Here is an 11122-nt window from a genome sequence, read left to right as displayed (position 1 = left end):
CCAAATGGCAAAATGTGTAGCAGTTCTGGGAAAAAAAGAAAAAAAAAAGCCCTCAAACTCATCTAGGACAACAGGAAGGTAATTAATGCGGAGTGTTTGCAGCAAGGGCAAGGCTTGCTGGCAGCAAGCATTCATTGCCAGCAGAAGGATCCGAGCATCTTGATAGCAGCAAACTCCCCCTCGGCCTAGCGCATGATGGGGTTCACATGGGGCAGATTTCAAGGTCTTGAGGCAAAGCCACCTCTTCTGCTTGTGAGCATAGCCTCTGCAGCTCCTAACAGCACATGTGCAATGGCTGCTGCAGGCAGAGCCTTCCCGTGCATCTCCCAGTACATCAGGATTTTCTTTGTCTGCCTCCTTCATGGTAGATTCTCTGGGAAAGGGCTTGGCTTGGTTATTGTGAATTAGTCCATAATAAATAACATCAGTGGCGAGCGAGAGCCATTCTGCAGCCCTTTGCTGGGTTCCTGTTAATTGCAAAGGACCTTCTCATGTCCTTTGTGTAATTCCACTCATTTTGTTGGCATTATGCAAGGGGTGGATTTGGCCTAAAAAACAGAGCAGGTTTCTTTTGCATAATGTATCATACCATTTGGTCTACATTTCGCTGAAGGTTTATGTGTGCTTGGAGATTTCTCCACAGATACGCAGCTGTAGATATTTTTAAAATAGCAAACAATGAACCAATTCAACTGTCTCAGTCAGTTGTTCATATTCCGAATTTTGGGGGGAAAAAAAAGCATAACACAGGAAAATTTTCAGGAAAGCTAAGGTAAGTCTGTGATCCTTTGGAAAACCCCAAATCAACTTCAGCCCCGATCACTTTCTGCACCTCTGCCATACTGATTCCGCGTGTGGAAAAAGCGGCTCACAGGAGACAAAGATTTCTCTGAAGAATCTGTTGTTTTTCAGAAGAGTGAAAATGTGTGCTAACAATTCTGGACCACTGACAAAAGCAAAATCAATACATGCGGCCTTGATTTTATAGCCAAGTTCAGATGAATAAATAGAGATGTAGCAAGCTGTTTACTAGCGAGACAAGCTCTGCTCTGCACACCCTTCCAAGCAGCGTGCCTCTGCTGCTGTTGTTTTCCCTACATGACTGCTTAATGAAATCAAGTCAGAAGTTACAAAGCTCACCGGACATTTCAACTCCCTCTGTCAGCAGCACCGGCCAAGAGCTGGGAAGCAAACACCCTTCTGCAAGACAGCTCAGGGCCTGCAAGCATGTTGATGTTGCAGAGCTGGGGGCATTTGGGAGGAGTTCGGTTCTTAAAAGAGCCTAGGCTTGATTTCAGGGGGAGTTCATGCATTGAAAAACCACATCCTTGCAAAAGGCATGTGGAACACACTCCACACACGGGCCCCAAATGCATGGGCATGAGCACACTGTGCTCACAGATATCCCCTTGAAGGGAACAAAGCTGCGGTCAGAGCAGCTGACAGGGCTCTCCTGTATATTTCAGGGCCTGAATCTCAGTGCAGATGAGATGTTGGTTTTTTTCCCTGCACCTTGAATATTGCAAAAGCTGGGATATGATGGAGACACAAAAATGGAAGGGACACAGATATGGCCTCCAGGATCACTTACAATCACAGAATGGCTTGGACTGGAAGAAACCTCAAAGCCCACCAAGTCCCACCCCCTGCCATGGGCAGGGCTGCCGTCCCCTGGCTCAGCTGCCCAGGACCCCATCCAACCTGGCCTTGAACACCTCCAAGGATGGGGCACCCACATTTCTTGGGCAGCTGTGCCAGTGCCTCAGCATTCTCTGATTAAAAAATTTCTTCCTAAAATATAACCTGAATTTCCTCTCTTTTAGTTTAAAGCCATTCCTGTTTTACTATCACTAACAGACTGTGTAAAATGTCAATCTCCCTCCTGTTCATAAGTTCTCTTTAGGAACTGAAGGGTCGCAGTGCAGTCTCCCCACAGCCTGATGCAGGCTGAACAAGCCCAGCTCCCTCAGCCTTTCTTCACAGAAGAGATGCGATCATTTAGGCACATTTCTCAACCTTCAGAGTGACCTTTGTGTCAGCAGTGACCAGGCAGGTAGAGGAGTGAATAGCTGCATGCACAAAAAGAAAATAATAATAATAAAACAACAGCACGTTTAAGTGCATTTTTTTTCTTGGAGATTTATTTTGTTTTAATAAATCTGACACCAGTCAGGGAGAGAGAAAAGTGTTGCAAGCCCAAAAGGAATGCAGAGCACACAGAGGGTGCTTTAGATTCTTGCTCTCTTGAAGATGTTTCATCGATGTCTCTTGGAGTTCTCTCCCTTGGCTCAGGAGCTGTTGGATCCCCCCCCTGCCCTTTTTTTTTCTTTTTTTTTTTCTTTTTTCTGTGTTTTTTTTTAAAAAGCGAGCTCGCTCGCCCGGTGTGTTTTCCAAGCTTTCACAGCTCTAATAAATAAGGAGCACCTGTAAAACAGTAGCTTGACTTAAGTGAATCTGTACAAAGGAAAATATAGAAATACAGTATATACATAGTGCTCACAGTGCACCGTCGCTACAAGGCTCTGGCTCAGCTGACTTGGAAACCCCATTCCCAGCACCGCCAACACCATCAGCCCCACTTCTGCCAACTGCTCTCATTGCCCCGCAGCAGCCTTATAGAAAAGGTGTGCTCTGAACACTGGAGAGTGAACAATTGCTTTATTGGAGTTAGTAAACAGTTACACTGTATCACAAGGTGATCTGATTATTTTTTTTAATTTTTTTTTGTTTTATTTTTGAATTTTTTTGTGTTTTTTTTTTGTTTTGTGTTTTTTTTTTTTGTTTTGTTTTGTTGTTTTTTTTTTGTATTTGTCAGAATGGGATACTCCACGACTCTCTTACCAATTCAGTGCCAGTATAACATGCTCTAGTGTACTTTTGGACTCTTGGCTACGACTGTACAAGTGCACACAAGTAAATTCTACCCTGTTATCCTCCACCCACTGATTGAGGATCGAATTGCACATTTCTCTTAACCATGACAGGAGAAAGCAAACAGTGAAACAGAATCATGAGGGATCTTTCTCACTTTACCCTTGTTTTCATTGGTTTGTCCATACCATTCTAATTATCATGAAAGGGCTATGCATATGGAGAGATTGTCTCACTGCCTTCCTGGATCACTGAAAACCATCAGGGTTGAAATTTCATCCGAGTCTTTCGTGACGCCCAGCAAATATTCCCCTCAGATTATTTTACACCTTGAGGGAATTTTGGTCTTTAGTTCAACACTCTTGCTCTGTTCCCAAATGGGGCGCTATTTAGGGGAATTTAAAGAGAAAGCTGAGAAGAATAAACATTTACTGAGTTCTCTTGGCATTCAGTCTCTGAAAAACCACAGTATAAACTATTCATGCTGCTTCTTACATCTGTCAAATCAAAAATTAAAAGCCATAAAAGTGTAACACTGAAAATATGGCATTAGAAAGGATAAAGGTGGCCTTTGTAAAAATAACAAGGAAAGTATATTAGCCAATAAAATATTCTACCTCTTCATTTAAAAGTGCATCGTGGGTAGGACAGAGATGACTCTGAAGCGTTGCTACTCCAGTATTACCCCTTTCCCCCATCAAAACTTGAATAGGTCCAAAACCATACAATGCAAATCACGATTCTTAGTGTAGCAGCAAAACCACAGCAGTTTTTCGAAGAAAAAAAAAAAAAAAAAGGAAAAAAAAAAAAATCCATATCACTGTCCAGTCTCAAATATCTGAACTTTGAAGTCAGGGAGGGAAAAAGTACCTACGTTGGTCCATGTGGTTTTTGAAACCAGGGTGAAAAATCCCCACAGCAAGAAACCAAGAGGAGAAAGCGTTCCTTGGAGGAGAAGAGGGGCGGTCGCGGGAATGCTGAGCACACTGTGTGGGTCCATGATGTGCTGTCTTCTGGGTCAAAGGCACCCGTGGGACTGAGGCTTCCTCAGAGGGACTTCATGATGGGAAGCTGCTTTATTTGCTTGACTTTTAGCCAGAGGGGTGGTGAGCGGACCAGCTGGTGTCGTTGGATGGAGCGATGTGGTTTGCTCTGCTCCCTTTCTCCATGCAAGGTACCCTGTTGGCGAGCGTTCCTGCAAAGCAGACAAGGACAGTGTAAACGCCCTGAGCACCCAGACCACTATATCTAGGGTGAGGAGTGACATTTGGGCTTCAGGGCAACGTGCTCAGAACCTTGTGTGCGGAGTGCTGAGGGCAAGAACTAGACTGAGAATTGGGATGAGTCCACTTCCTGAGTACTCTTCATAAAGTACAGGGCTGCTTTCTGTCACTTTTTGGCTTGAAATCTCGCTCTGAGATTAAGAAGGGAAGCAGTGAAAACAAATTCTACATCCTCTCTACGAAACCTCCCTCTGTACTTCAGGTGCTTTGTGTGTTTCTTAGCATACATAAACGAAAATGACTGTCCATCCCTCACTAGTCAGCCTCAAATGGCTCAGCAGAGTGATAAGTGATTTGGGAAGGAGCGCATGAGGATGCTCCTTGGCTCCCAGTGCTTTCTGTGAGGAGCAGTCAGCTGGCTCTGTGCAGCCTGTTCATTTTCCCCCACTGCAGATAGGCTCCATGTAACAGAGCACAGGCTGGAGAAGCATCTTTCCCGGTGAATGGTTCCCATGACGGTCATTGTGTTTGATGAATGCATCTTTGTAGTGATAGGGTGACAGAATAAAAATCCTTGTCAGACACAGCATGCAAAGTTTTATAAAAAACAGAATAAGTACTGATCATTACCACTTCACAGTCAGATGTCACAATGAAATCAGCTACCTGTATCTTCCCCCCAAAACAAATGACTTTTTAGTAAACAACATAGGCTTGTCACTCCAGCTGAACTTGCACCCAACACTCCGCAAACATTGCTGATCAGATAGAAAAATTGCAATGGCTACAAAAGGACAAATTTTTGTAATTATACAGCAACAGAGTTGCTTATACGGTTTGCCTGAAAAGGATGCACGGGGTTACACCTGCTTTCCAATGCCAAACAGTGTGCTGACTCGGGGCTGGAAGACCACTCCGAAAGCAGAGGCAGGCTTGAAGAAGATGATAGAAAAAGTGCAAGCAGGAAGGCTGCCCACTGTCAGTGCGGGTGGGGGGAAGGAGAGTAGCTCTGCTGAATGATGACCCAGTTCAGACAGGTAACTTAGAAGGTTCACCTGTGTGGGCTTGGATACCATCAGGGTAGGTGAAAGCTGTGCTAATGCCCTGGCAGTGCCAGCAGTCATGAAGAGCTGCTCCTATTGTGTCCTAACTTCTCAGGAGGCCATGCCATTGACATGGCTTCAGACATGTGTGCACTCACACACTGTTTTTTTTTCCATGGCTGCTTCCCTCTCGTTCTGCACTCCATTGAATGTTTCTGTCTCCAGATTCACATCATATTGCTCAGGAAAAAACAATGCAAAAAATGGATGCTGGCTGGGGAGGAGCAAAGCAGTCACTGATGTGGGCTGGCATGGCAGACTTTTCAGCACTTAATTCACCCGGACAATGAATGTTGATATGCTAGAGGAGGCCTGGTTCATCTGGGACATGCATGGCCCTGGAGAAAAGACACTGCAATTCTTTTCTCAGAGAAACTACTCTGAAAATAAACCACAAGAGTGCATCTGAAGTCAGCATGGGAGCAAGCTCAGACATGGAAACACTCTGGAGTCATCTGTTACTTGTAATAGTTCTGTAATTTATCCTATTTTTTTTTTTTGTCAACTATTCTTAAAGCTTCTTCATTAAAACCTTCCCCTTAGAATACTTGATGATTTATCTTCCCATGAAGTCAGGCTGCCATATTGCAAGAGTCAGGGGAGGCCTTCAGCACAAATGGGATAACAAGTTGGCTCCTTCTGCACCATCCCTGGATTTCAAGGGTGGTTTTTTCTTTCTGCTCTGCTCTTGCTAGCTATGGATCCTTCCTCACTTTCAGTCATATACACAACCTGTGCTCTACCACCCACTGGAATGTCCCCTAATTGTCAGGTCTGAATTTTCCTAGACATAACAGCTGTCACCAGGAATTCATGCTCCAACGTCTTGGATTTCCATTTTCACACCTTGAGTGTCCTTGTCCTCCTTACCCAGAGCAGGTGCTGCCTTAGGTACTTCAAAACATGCCTGGAAGAACCTCTCTCTCCACCAGCCAAGGTGGACAGATAGAGAGACTAGTCTTGGAGGCTAACCCAAGTTGTGAACCCACATTTCAGTATCAGTGCTGTCAGGTTTCCTTGCTGTTGTCAACCTTCCATACCACCTTCTTATACCACTTTCTACTTTTCACAGCAGCAATTTCCCCAGGACCTCGGTAAATATTTTCTTAATATAATTTTACACAATTTCAAAGGATTTTATCATCTTTTAACCTTTTAAAGGACAAGTGTTCAGGCAGTTCACGAAACTCCCCTTCATTTTCACTCTGAACTAAAGACAAAACGCATGTCAGCTACATCCTTCTGCCCAGCTGCACAGCATCATCATTCTCTGGGCCTTCACTCTAGTTCACATTTGGGTACATTTTGAGGTACATAGGCAAGTCATGCAAAGCAGAAAATGCCATGACAGCTCTGGACTTCTAATCTCAGCCATACCATGTGCCATCTTTGGAACACCACAGAGCATGCAGAGGCCTGATCCTGCTTTACGTTGCATAATCAGGTATATTTCCATATCAGCAAGGCAGCCCATTGCCCTACAGTGAGTGCAGCACCAGTCTATTTGGCAGACTTCTAAAAACTGACAGACCTGTTCAAAGTTTGCTCCATCCCAACAGTGCTTCAAGAACAGATCTGGAAGAAGGTGTCATCATAGAATCATAGAATGGCTTGGGTTGGAAGAGACCTCAAAGTTCATCAAGTTCCAACTCCCATGCCACAGGTAGAGTTGTCAGCCACTACATCAGGTATTAGATCAGATTGCCCAGAGCTCCATTCAACCTGGTCTTAAACACCTCCAGGGATGGGGCATCCACTACCTCTCTGGGCATTGTGTCACAGCACTGCATCATTCTCTCAGTAAAAAATTTCTCCCTGACATCTAATCTAAATCTCCCTTGCTTTAGTTTAAAATTATTCCCCTGGTTTTAGCGCTGCACAGTTGTGTAAGTTGATTTCCCATAATGACTTCCCATTAAAAAAAAAAAAAAAAGTCTGCTCTTCAATTAATGCTCCTATTCTACACTGGGATAAAGCTGAAACTTTACAAAGATGTTTTTGTAAATAAACAAATAAAACATAAAAACTAAAGCAAAAAGAAAATCAAATCCAGACAGTTCATCTTCTTCTTTCCTTTCCAAGCAATCACAGCCTCACTTTTGTCCCTGGGAAGGTGATGAAACAGCTTATTCTGGATGTCTTCTCCAAGAAAGTGGAAGAGAAGAAGGTTATCAGGAATAGTCAACATAGGTTTCCCAAGGAAAAGTCATGCTTGACCCATCAGGTAGCCTTCTATGATGTCATCACTGGCTGAGTAGATGAGGGAAGAGCACCGCATGTTGTGTACCTTGACTTCAGAAGGCTTTTGTCACTCTCTCTCATAACATCCTCATAGGTAAGGTCAGAAAGTGTGGGATAAATGTGTGAATGGTGAGGTGGATAGAGAACTGGCTGACTCACAAAGCTCAAAGGGTTGTGATCAGTGGCGCAGTGTCTGGTTGGATGCCTGTAGCTAGCGGTGTTCCCCAGTGGCAAGTACTGGGTCAGGTCTTGTTCTGCATCTTCATCAATGACCTGGAAGAAGGGATAGAATGCATCCTCAGAAGCTTGCTGGTGATACAAAGCTGGGAAGAGTTGCTGTCACACCAGAAGGCTGTGCTGCCATTCAGTGAGACCTGGACAGGCTGGAGAGATTGGCAGAGAGGAACCTGATGACTTTTGACATGGGTACATGGAGAGGAACAACTGCAGGCATCTGTATAGGTTAGAGGCTGACTTACTGCAAAAGAGCTCTGCAGAGAAGGACCTGGGTGTCCTGGTTGATGACAGGTTGGCCATGAGCCAGCAGTGTGCCTTTGTGGCCAAGAAGGCCAATGGGATCCTTGGGTTCAAGAGAGGTGATCCTCCCCCTCTACTCTGCCCTGATGAGGCCACATCTGGAGTAGCTCTGGACTCTCCAGTTCAAGAAAGACAGGGAACTTCTAGAGAGAGTCCAGCAGAAGGCCACAAAGATGATAAGGAGCCTGGAGCATCTCACTTGTGAGGAAAGGCTGAGAGACACGGGACTGTTCAGCCTGGAGAAGAGTGGACTGGGGTATCTTATCAATGATTATAAATATCTAAAGGGAGGGTGTCAAGTAGATAGGGCCAAGTTCTTTTCTGTGGTGTTCTTTTCTGTGCTGTTCTTGTTCTGTCACTGTGCCCAGCAAAAGAACAAGAGGCAACAGGCACAAACTGGAACATAGTAAGTTTCATATGAACAAGAGGAAAAACTTTACTTTGATGTTTTACTTTGATGGTGACACAGCACTGGAACAGGCTGCCCAGATTTTCCCTGTTTCTTATGTGCCCTCCATCTCCATCCCCAAAAAAACATAAACAATATCTTTACCACCAAAATAACTGGTCCAGCAATAACTGCTGAACTGCTTCAAATAAAACCTAATTGGAATGTTAATTGAACTTTGAAAGTCAGGGTCAGAATTCAAATCTTCAGTGACCTCATCATGTAACTTTTATTTATGCTAGCCTTCAAGCATCTCTCAATTGCAGAATTCCTGTGGTAAAGGGTATTTTTCGCCTTTGGATAAGAAACTTAGAAGTGGCAGCACAAGTGGTTCTTGAAAGCTTATAAGTATTTGGAGTGCAGGCAGGCAGCAGATCACAATGACACAAAGTTCTGCATTTTACCATGTGGTCTCCAAATAAATAGCTGAAAATTGTTCTAACCATAGGCTTAAATATCAGTTGACCAATGATGGGATGCAGATCTTTCCAGAGAGGCTGCAACTCGATAGTTGTTTTATTCTGCACTATTCAATCCCTACAATTTTTTTTGGGGGGGGGAATTGTATGCTTCCATAGGAGCTGATTACATTACATATCCTGAAAGTCCAAAAGCAGAGCTGGAAGAGAGTGTGGCAAAGACTGGGAATGTCCTCTCAACAAACACAGTTCAGCCTCTTTGCCGCTGAATAATTTGTTGTTGTAGGTTGGCTTGAATTGAAGACAGTAATGTTTCAAAAACACTTGGAAAAGCAAGCCAGCTGCAGAGAGGATATCGTTACAAATTGAGACACATGTTGTACAGGAATACCATTCTTTTCAAATACCAAAATTGTGTCTGGGGAAGTAATGCTATGCAAATGAGTCAGAGAAAGAACCTCATTCTGTAGTGTGCCGAGAGCCTTCAGTTTTCATTAGAAGTTCCAAGAGCTAAGTGTGTACACTACTTCAAAGGATCAAGCCCAGACATTTAATTAGTCGTAATTGTCATGGCAGAAATGAATGTGGAATATGTGAGGGGTTTGTAAAATGTTGGAGTTTGATTCATATCTTTTACAAGATGGTCACATGCACTTCCAAACACAATCCCTGGTCCCAGGAGTGAAATGCATCTTCTTATCAAAAAAGTATGAACAAGGTAAGGTTGTGGCTCAGGTAAGACTGAGCTGTGAGGCCTTGATTGATGGAGGCATCCAGCAATGTACTGAACTGCCCTGTTTTGCTGTAGGAAACCTAAAGATTAAACAGGGAGGAACTCAGGAGGTAATCTGGAAACAAAAAAAAAGTGCTTCAGAGAATCTTGCTTGGCATAGCCTTGATTTCCTCCTGATTTCTTGCTTAAACAGCTTTATTTCTGCTTTACTTGATTCTCCCATAGATTTTTGAACAGGAATTCCTTTTTCTTCACTTCTGTCACTCACTGCTTGATTATGTCCAGCTCTTTTGCAACCACCATCTTCAAAAGTGTTTTGCTCCTTCCTGACCCACTTTCAGCTCACAACACTGAGAAACAGTTTACAAGCTCCTCACAACTCTTCAGAGTTCACCACTCAGCTCAGAAGCTGGCCATGGTTGCCTCAGGGTCAAGCTTCACAGAGGCATTTGAGTGCTTAACTCTTCATCAGATTTCAGTGGCAATGAGGTACGTGCCGTCTAACACCTTGTCCTCTGAATGTAAAAGGTAATCACTGGCTCTGATTTTGTTTTTACAAGGATGGCTGTCTGCTTAACTCTGATCTTTGTTGTTGTACACTCTGTATTTAACCATGAGTTGTGCTTTTCTCCCTATAAATTTTATGTGCACCACTGCTTTGGTAGTTCAACAGCATGAGAACACACTGCTGGAGAGCCCAAGCTTCTCCCTGCAACCATTACGCACTTCATATTTTTGAACGTAGCCAAATCTGCAGCTACAGTATAAGGACATAAAACTGTTAGAGAATGTTCACGGGAGTGCTATGAAGATGCTGAAGGATCTAGAGGACAAGGTGTATGAGGAGCAACTGAGGTCCCTTGGCCTGCTCAGCCCAGAGCAGAGGAGCTGAGGGGAGCCCTCATGGCAGCTGCAGCTCCTCACAGGGAGCGGAGGAGCGGTGCTGGGCTCTCCTCTCTGTGACAGCAACAGGGCTTGAGGGAACAGCATGGAGCTGTATCAGGGGAGGGGCAGCTTGGGTGGCTGAAGATCTGGCCTTGTGTTTGTTTTATTTGCCAAGAGCTCTAGATACTGACTACTTTCTGCAAAATACCAGGTGTAGCTATTTTCTAAACTGAGTTCAGGAATCAGATTTTCTATTTAAAACATGTGCCCTGGGAGTTTTTATGGAAAATCGCGAGGAACCCATCAGAAACTAGCACTTGTTGAAAGGATTTCAAGGCATGTACACTGATCTGCAGCACTGCACCACAAACCTACTATTTACTGCCACTGAGATGGAAGCTATCGCTCCCATATCCCAGCAGCAAGATGTGGGAGCCGAAAGCGGCTCTGCAAGTATGTCATTTTATACTTCAACATTTTGAGAACCCTTTCCTTTCTTTTCTCCTCTTTTCCTCCCTTCCTTCCTTCCTTCCTTCCTTCCTTCCTTCCTTCCTTCCTTCCTTCCTTCCTTCCTTCCTTCCTTCCTTCCTTCCTTCCTTCCTTCCTTCCTTCCTTCCTTCCTTCCTTCCTTCCTTCCTTCCTTCCTTCCTTCCTTCCTTCCT

General features: G+C 44.2%; 1 protein-coding gene across 1 annotated transcript in view; it reads right to left on the bottom strand.

Moving 5' to 3' along the window:
* Positions 1 to 2171: 2171 nt before the first annotated feature.
* LOC122165489 (sine oculis binding protein homolog) overlaps positions 2172 to 11122 on the bottom strand; it is a 106610-nt gene continuing 97659 nt past the window's right edge. Inside the window, exon 7 of the mRNA XM_042828479.1 lies at positions 2172 to 4066. The gene's annotated coding sequence lies outside the window, so the exon portion shown is untranslated. The remainder of the gene's footprint in view (positions 4067 to 11122) is intronic.

Source organism: Centrocercus urophasianus, unplaced genomic scaffold (assembly GCF_019232065.1).
Source record: "Centrocercus urophasianus isolate 14NV4802_14NV808 unplaced genomic scaffold, USGS_Curo_1.0 seq_10, whole genome shotgun sequence".
In the NCBI taxonomy this organism is placed as follows: Eukaryota; Metazoa; Chordata; class Aves; order Galliformes; family Phasianidae; genus Centrocercus; species Centrocercus urophasianus.
This window is presented reverse-complemented; position numbering and strand designations above follow the sequence as displayed.